The sequence below is a fragment of the Pinus tabuliformis genome, chromosome 5_1 (assembly GCF_031772625.1).
Source record: "Pinus tabuliformis cultivar Carrire ecotype Pingquan chromosome 5_1, CPIR1, whole genome shotgun sequence".
In the NCBI taxonomy this organism is placed as follows: domain Eukaryota; kingdom Viridiplantae; phylum Streptophyta; class Pinopsida; order Pinales; family Pinaceae; genus Pinus; species Pinus tabuliformis.
The window spans coordinates 335,365,345-335,371,990 of record NC_142305.1 but is presented as its reverse complement, the minus strand read 5'-3'; the positions used below and the strand labels follow the sequence as shown (position 1 = coordinate 335,371,990).

The 6,646-nt window shown below is 36.4% G+C and overlaps 1 pseudogene; it reads left to right on the top strand.

The window, feature by feature from the left end:
- The first annotated feature begins 4,393 nt into the window (after positions 1–4,393).
- LOC149164751 (expansin-A8 pseudogene) lies at positions 4,394–6,411 on the top strand (annotated as a pseudogene).
- Positions 6,412–6,646: the final 235 nt, after the last annotated feature.

Here is a 6,646-nt window from a genome sequence, read left to right as displayed (position 1 = left end):
TATTGAATTTATAGGTTGAGAATGAGAACTTGCTGATATCATTAAATCAAGGGCAGCAGCACCCTCCACGTGTGCGTTCCCTATCGCCACGAGGGCCGTTGATAATAAAAATCTCATTTAAAAAGAATACAGTAAAAGCAAGTTAAAAACATATTTGTTGAGCCTGGGCCCTATGTTCGGCACAGATATAAAATTGTGAGAAGTGCAATGTAATGAAAAAAGTTCATATAAGCAGCAAGACATTCAGAAAATATGGAATATGAAAGTATCCATCAGAGGATATGTAATAATTATGTGTGTATGTGAATTCACAAGCCGGTGCCGGTAATCAGACCCTACAAGCTGCGGTAATAGCATGATATTACTACAGAGAGCTGCATTAATCTAATACTCGCTAAAGTACTGGGTCCCTTCATTTCTTATAATACTCGCTAAAGTACTATACACACCAACGAGTAGTAGGTGAACCAGTGAACTCCAAAAGAACTCACGAGTATGTGGAAAACGGAGGCCTTATCATCATCACGATCTTTAGTAGAAGGTTAGACAGTCCTCAAAGGTGGGGTGTTGCTGCGACCACGCTCCCTTGAAAACTGACTATTAAAATATTTAAGCAAGTCAAATTAGATATCGATAATAACGAATAGGGCGCCGTCCATTCGGTTGATAATAAAATCTAGCTACCTCAACAGTTTGACGGTTTGGAAGGTGGAGTTTCGGCTGCGCTGAGACCCTCTAACAACAAGTCAAATGCATGCGCGCTTTACTGGCCTTTCGATTTCAACCTAACTACCCATATGTACATATTGTATTTCACCTAATATTTTTTTTTATAGCTATAAATATACTTCTATTCGCATTTACTCAGGGTTTCGGTCCAGAAACCTTGTTCAGGTACAGCGAGCGAGCATGCAAGGAGACAATTGCCAGGAAAGCTAACAAAGAAGCAGAAGCGTGGTGTGTCAGGTATCTTTACATGTTACAGAGAATTTAATTATATTCCTTCTGTAATTTCATAATTACTGCAAAGTTTGTAGAAAATAAAAATTGTTTTCCAGTTGCCGACCATTGATTTATGGAAACGGAGACAACGCTTTATCAAGTCATATTATAAGTCATATTCAAGTACACAGGTAATAAAAACCTCACTTAAAAAGATTACTCGAAAAGCAAGTTAAAAACATGTCTGTTGAGCCTCGCCCCGTGTTCAGCACAGATATAACACGTGGCTTGCATGCTCGCAACTTTATTGTAACAATCCAAAACATCTGTCTTCGGTCACTATTACAGATCTCCATGAAGATGACATCCGATCCAGATTAAATGCATGAATGCTAATTATCCAGAGTTGAAGTTTCCACAAATACAGGCCCACCCTTGGCAGAAGGTTGCTATTGGCAACTGTTATATCTCCAATTTACTCCTTTCGCATCACTGTAGAAAGTGACGTGTTTGTTTTCTCAGCTTTTCCACAGGCGAGCACCTGCAGAGGCGATAGATCTTCTCTGAAGAATTCTCCAGTACTCACCGAGTCTTCGCTGCACTGCTGTAAGTTAGATACATTTGTACATAGCTTGGTCTAGAGCTAAATTGCTAATTGATACTTGCATTCATATTTCTTTTCTATTCTATAAGTTACAAAGAAAAAACTCGAATAGACAGAGTCGACTAACCATTTAGAATAACATATGTTGAACCACAATCATGTAAAATCAGTGCGAGCCAAACTGTAAGGGAATTATGTAATGATAAAAATTTCCTGTAAAGAAGAATTTACCTTGCCATAATAAAAATGGTTATGTATTTATTATTTGACTGTAACATTGGTTAGTTCGAGACGACACAGAGGTGTGCTCCCAAAAAAGTCCAAATGTGTGATAAATAATCTAATATTAAAACAACACATGGGCATAGAAACAACCCTGTTGGATGCAAGGGTCTCTCTGTCAGCCATGAAAGCCATACATTAATGAAAATACCAATCCTGTAGGGATGGAATTGATAAAAGAAAAACCCAGAAATTACAATCAAAACTGCTCATTGAAACCCCAAATCTTTAACACGAAATTTATATCTTTAAGTTCTGAATAATAAGATCGTATTCATGCTAAGGATGCTCAAAAGTGGTCGAGCCATTGTATAATAATGAAGTAACATATCTATTCACTACTAGGACTGCAATATTAACAGTAACTGAGTTACAAGATGTAAACCCTATGCGGTAAAAACCTTAAATACATTCTGGATTGAATAAATCTAATTAAAGACTACGGGAACAACAGTTCCTCCAACCCTCAGTAAAATCAATCAAACCCTCAATAGTTAAGTCTTGAGAACTATTTAGGTTTTTCCAAGGGAGCCTGGAATGGTGAATGAGTCGGATGCCGGAACCAGAAGTTCGCTCCACAATGGAAGTTGCAACCTGCATTCAAGTAAACAAACACTATCACTGGAATGAAATAATACCCACATAGGAAAAAGGAAAAATTTTTACCGTGACTACAAGGAAGGCGATACCTTGAGGGAGTGACTTACTCGTTGGCAGCCACCGGGACTGGAGAAACCCCATTTTGTTGGGTGAATAAGCCTGCATGCATAGCCAAATTTAGAGACCTAAATGTGAAACGATTATTGTAAATAGAGTACAGAATGGAGGATAATTCAACGGTAAGTTTTATACCTTGTCTTCTGTGGTACTGGTGCAGGTGCAGATGAAAGCAGCTGAACCAGCGCTCTCTCCATTTCTGCTCACCAAGAACGACATGAGAGCCGCAGTGCAGATGAAAGGAGCTGAACCAGTGCTCTCTCCATTTCTGCTCACCAAGAACGACATGAGAGCCGCAACAACCCTGTAATGAATTTGGGAAAAATAGGGAGAGTCCACCTGCTCTGAGGGACTCCATGGAAGCTCTGTGTACACATGCAGCCATGTCGAATGGTAGCGGTGAAATCCAGTCGCGATAGCTTAGAGGTTGCAGGAATAAGCTTTGGATTCAAGCTGTGGACGATGATAGCTTAAAGGTTGCAGGAATAAGCTTTGGATTCAAGCTGTGGACGATGAACCAAATGTAAAGCACGAGTAAGAGGCAAGAAATACAGCATCTGTTCTGCATGCAGAGTGACACGTTCAGCCTCCTCAGATAGCTCAAAGAACAAGCAACTTAGGATATGTACCCATTCGCACTTAAAGTAAAAATTAAGGAATTAATGTCAGCATTAAATCGAAACCGCAAACCGTCAAGGCCAGTTGATTGTGGGTAAGTAGCAGTTTAAGATATGGTCCGGCCTCTTCCGCCTCGGGAAGAGGCCAAATAAGATGGCCAACAGAAGTTGAAGTGCAAACTTTATGATATAACTAAAAATACCACTAAAAAAACCCGGCGATTTAATGTTATCTGCCCTCCGAACGGTTACTATAGTCCCTGCCGGATGCCAGATGGCAGGGACTAATAAATATTAGTTATCACAATTCTCGTGGTTGAGACGAATTCAAAGCATACAAAAGCCCAAAAATAAATAAAAAGAAATAAATAATCACCTTGCATCTTTACAATAGCATTGAAATTCAAATTATTAAAAAAATAACCAATTAAATGACCGATAGAAATAATTAAGTAATTAATCTTATCATCATTATCTTTATGAAATATATTTATATTAATAAACATTACAATAGCATTGAAATTCGAATTATTAAAAAAATAACCAATTAAATGACCGATAGAAATAATTAAGTAATTAATCTTATCATCATTATCTTTATGAAATATATTTATATTAATAAACATTTTTTACTATTGTGTGATAACTTAACCATTAATATTCACCATCATATAAAATACATACCCGTTTTTACACAACATTATATTATATAATCTCTAACAAAACAAGTATGAGTGGCCTTTATCTCTGCATTTTTATCACCATCCTCGTGGTTGACACACATCCAAAGCATACAAAAGATAAATAATTACGTTATCTGCATCTTTACAATGGCATTGAAATTCAAATTTGAAAAAAAGGCCCAAAAATTATGAAATGGAAAATAACTAAAAATTAGAAATTAACCTTTTGACTAAAATGAATCTGCATGTTATGGATGTTGGCAGATACCAAACTCTAGAATTTTGAATTTAGAACCTTTTTAAACTAAATTTATATTTGGAAAAGAAAATTTTATGTTGAAACTTTTTGAAAAGAAAAAAGTTAAAGAAAGAATAGGTAGATTTTGAAAAGAATTCCATTTTAACTGCGTGCTCATGCACAGCTATCATTCACATCAATATATAAAAAAACTTTACGGTTCCTAATTTAAGGAAAACATAAGAAAAAACCGAGGGTCTTCGTCCTTCATAAAGCGAAAGTATAGCAGGCAGCGATAGTCAAGGCTTAAATGTCGCCCATCACCAACACCCTGTGCAAGAGTCTCTCTCAGAGAGAACATTTGGCGAAGTCGTGGAATTATAGAATACCTTGTGCAGAGGACCCCATTGCGTATACGAATGCGGCAATGTTATTCCTTGGGTACGGCAGGAAGCCTTAGAAATATCAAGACATATCTAGAGTTGCCTTAGACATATCTAGAGTTGCCTTAGACATATCTAGAAAAAGCATATACTACAACTTTTACATACAAATATCATTTAGGTTGTTTAACTTAACATTACAAAGCCTATTTCCTACCAATATCATTTAAGTTGTTTAACTTACCATTACAAAGCCTATTTCCTATCGTATTTGGAAAGTTTCTTGATAAAAAAATTTGGCGCTTACTAAATTTCTAAAATAAAAATTGGAAAGTTTCGCAATAAAAAAAACCCATAAAAAAAAAGAACTATATTAATTGCTAAAAAAACCCAACTTTATGTTGGAAATTCAAAAACTACAAAATTTAACATAATACCAAAATGTAGAACTATCTTCACTCAATAAAAGAGATGGGTAACTATATGTGCACTTACTAGATTTCTAAAGTAGAAATTATTGAATGAAAGGTAGATATTGCCTTATCATCTTACTCATACACTTTGGCATTTCACTAACAAATCATCGTGTGGGTTTTCTTTACTTGTTGTATGCATTAACTTTATTTTATTTTTGATGAAAGATATGGTATTCATTTTAATGAATTACTTTTAAATATTTTTATTTATTTTGTTTTTTTTTATAAAAGAAATTTGGGACATGTGTGATAAGCTAAATTGTTTTAATTGAAATTTAATATGATATTTGATCTTTTATGAATATAAGTATTTTTTTTCCTGTGTTAATATTTTTTGTTGAGAAATATTTTCCCATATTAGTGGACTATCCACACTCGTTAATAATTATCATTGCATCATTATTAATATGGTGGATTGGATTTTCTATCAAATTAAAAATTAAATATCTTATATTTCTATGTTAGAGTAGAGATGATGTTTAAAGATGTCTTCATCATGCATATATTTAGAACTTGTTGTATGTTTAATGATAAATTTGTAGTACTGCCCACAACCAAGCAGATATAACTTTCTATCTTGTAATTAGTATAGTTTCAATCGAAATTATGGTTATTTTTGTAGTAGCAAATATATTTTATAAAGTTAATCATCAATAGAAACAACTTTAACCTTTGCAAATTTAAATGCCATACTCACTTCGTCTCTGACCGCTTGGACACGTGATTCAGCGTTAATTTGTATAGCCAAGGATATGGAACGAACACTGCAGCTCTGAGCACGGCGCTTTTCAACAATGGCGCTACTTGCGGAGCCTGTTACGAAATGAAATGCGACCACCACTCCGACCCTCAGTGGTGTCTACCGGGCACTGTGACAATTACTGCTACTAACCTCTGCCCCCCTAACTCTGCTCTTCCCAACGACAATGGAGGATGGTGCAATCCACCTCTCCAACACTTCGACATGGCTCAGCTTGCGTTTCAACAGATCGCCATATACAGAAGTGGCATTGTTCCAGTCATCTTCAGAAGGTAATTAATTAATTATTACCCTAATTAGTCTGTCAACACTATATTCCTATTCTTCAATCCTGAGAATTTATTCCCAACTTGACTTTAATTGCGATGAAATGCTAAGCTGCAAGATTAATATATATCGGTGCAGGGTTCCATGCATGAGGAAGGGAGGAGTTAGATTCACGATTAATGGGCACTCCTACTTCAATTTGGTGCTCATTACCAACGTAGGAGGGGCAGGGGATGTGGAGGCGGTTTCCATCAAAGGTTCCAACACCGGTTGGCAAGCAATGTCCCGCAACTCGGGACAGAATTCGCAGAGCAACTCTTTTTTGAATGGGCAGACTCTGTCCTTCCAGGTCACCACCAGCGATGGGAGAACCATCACATCCTATAACGTCGCTCCCGCAAATTGGCAATTCGGTCAGACATTTGAAGGACAACAATTTTAACCCATTTTCATGTGCATGAAAACTAAACTGTCGAAGAGTAACGCAGAAGCAACGAAGCCGACGTGATGGTAGAATATCACACTTTTAAAGTGGTTATTACTCCGATAGTACAATAGGCACTATTCCAAACTAACCAAGCGTATGAAGATTACTGCCCACTTCTAATTGTTTCTGCTGTATAGAATTGATACACACTTCCTCTGTATTGATGCCCTGATTGGTGACGGTGGTATAT